At 37.5% G+C, this 2,467-nt stretch overlaps 1 long non-coding RNA gene across 1 annotated transcript in view; it reads right to left on the bottom strand.

Moving 5' to 3' along the window:
- The window catches only part of LOC106870878 (uncharacterized), a 4,889-nt gene extending 2,422 nt beyond the window's left edge, over window positions 1-2,467 (bottom strand). The window contains exons 1-2 of the long non-coding RNA XR_001409597.2: window positions 2,431-2,467; window positions 233-271 (exon numbers count right to left, since the gene is read on the bottom strand). This is a non-coding gene — a long non-coding RNA (uncharacterized LOC106870878). The remainder of the gene's footprint in view (window positions 1-232; window positions 272-2,430) is intronic.

Below are 2,467 nucleotides of genomic sequence, written 5' to 3'. Positions count from 1 at the left end.
ACACACACACACACACACACACACACACACACACACACACACACACACACACATATATATATATATATATGAGAGAGAGTGAGAGAGAGAAAACAATGCAATAAGTATCAAACTTAAAACAAATGCTGGTGGGGGAGGCTTTCGATTAAACCCCCTCAAAGCAGTGCTCCAGCATGGCTAGAATCCAGTGACTGAAACAGGTAAGGGATAATGGATAAAAGATATATATTACCTGCTTCCAGACACTCTTTCTTCAAACAGCGGTCACCACCTGAAATATTAAAATAGAGTGAGTTAGATTGATGGATGGATGGATGGACGGACGGACGGACGGACGGACGGACGGACGGACGGACGGACAGACAGACAGACAGACAGACAGACAGACAGACAGACAGGCAGATAGATAGATAGATAGTTTCAATGGTAAGTCATATACAATGTATCTGAAGCTTTTGCTGAATATTGTATGTATGAGCAGATACAAGCAAATTGTTTCTGTATACAATATATTTTAAGAAAGAGATTAGTTTCATTTTTATGTTGCACACATATAAGTATATACGTATGTGCTAGATTCCATGTTACTAGTAGCACGCATGAGAGACCTCACAAGTGACTCGATTAAACAACCTATTGCATGGTCGAGTCGTCGGTGACTAAACCGTAAACACCCCACCCCACCCTCTAGGCTTGTCTGATGAAGAGTGTTGCTAGAAACCAAGCAGGACCAAAATCAGGACCTGTCAAAGGACGGATGAACTTAGTGTAAGTTCAACGACTATCTAGAAATAGCACGGAGCCCTCGAAAATTCTGAGTTGATATCCGGCGTGCTGGAAGACTACTGGTAGTAAGGTATACCCTTAGCTTTTGTTAAAGCATGTCTCTAGACGGTTACACTGATATAAAAGCTGATATGCAGGGAATAGCATTGGGCATTTTGGGGTATCTTTTGATTGCGTTTGAGATCATGGTGCCCCTACATACCTGGGCCGGCGACCCATATTGGCACTGGGTATTTTACTCTGGCTTGTCTCTGGATCATATCAGTAGGGTGGAGAGGGTCTAAATGGTGCTGATCAAGCTTTATTGGACCCATAACTTTAGGATATGCGATTGCCGGCGAGGGCGAGACGATTGCACATTTTACAATTTCAGTTCACCTAGTTGACTATACCCTAGATAGAGTATAATCAAAAAGGTTACCTTATTGGATTAATTTACCTGCCTTACTACCTTTTACCAAATTGATACACCTGACTAACTTACCTTGGTCATACTTGCTATCCTATTCTTCTTGAATGACTAACAGCTAGATAAACATCCTGAGTGCTCTTGTTCACTTCGCTAATAACACTGTAACAATAGTTTTTGGGGTTGTTTTTTTTTGTCTCTGGTCAGTATTATTTCCTATTTGCTACTATCTACAAGTCAAAGGAAATGACCTCCATTCCCTTCAATCTTTGCTTTTGTGACCTGGACATCATTGTTTTGAAACTGACCTATTTTCCATTACATTTCAGACAGATTCAGCACTGATTTGCTGAGGCAGAAATATCGTTATAATAAATATTCTGCTCAATACCGCAGATTTCCTTGTCAGTTTCTTGACGTTAAGCACTTGAGCATGTCCTTTAGTGACTGACAATACGTGCATCTCTGATCATGAGCAGGAGTAGTTGGGGATCATCACAGCCATGTGTTGAGAGGGATTCTTTGGGGTTTGAATAAATATAACAAAAGCAAAGATTAAAGGAAATATTAGCTATTTTTAATACTTTCTAGGGGTAAACAAATAAGAAATAATAGTTGCTACCCAAGGACAAAAACGATGTTACACAGTGTAATTCTTCAGTTAAATTCCCAACCATTAAACAATTGACCATCATCAAATAACACAATTTACTTGTTTTTGAAAAGTGACAAAATAATTGTCTCTTTTAAGGTTTGTCAGTTTTAAACTAAATCAGGGTTCGGCGAACCGGGGTAAATAGCCTCAAGTGGAGTAAAAATGAAATTCTTGTTAATGAGGACTCATTAGACATAAGTGAAATTATATAAAAATTATATGAATTATATAAATTGTATTTTTAAAAATAGCCTATTCCTTGTTGCAACAGAAATTTTCCTTCTGGCAACACTGAATCTGTCCAATGTAATGATTGTGTAAATAGATTCCTATAAATAGATTCAATAAAATAGATTTTTAAAAAAACTTGTGAATTCAAAGAATCTATAATTTTCTTCCTTTTCAAATCAAAGTCGGCGTAAATAAATATATTTTGGGGTAATTGGTTAAAAAAAGTTTCCCGACCTCTGAACTAAATGAGGGTTCATGGTTGCCACCATGACGCTCAATTACAAATAAAGAAAACGAAGAAAAGAAAACGAAGAAAAGAAAACGAAGAAAAGAAAGTATAACATTGTACCTGCGCTGGTTTTGTCATCTTCATTACTTTTGACTAA

The sequence above is a fragment of the Octopus bimaculoides genome, chromosome 12 (assembly GCF_001194135.2).
Source record: "Octopus bimaculoides isolate UCB-OBI-ISO-001 chromosome 12, ASM119413v2, whole genome shotgun sequence".
Classification (NCBI taxonomy): Eukaryota; Metazoa; Mollusca; class Cephalopoda; order Octopoda; family Octopodidae; genus Octopus; species Octopus bimaculoides.
Note: the sequence above shows the minus strand (reverse complement) of the source record. Positions and strands in the feature narration are given on the sequence as shown.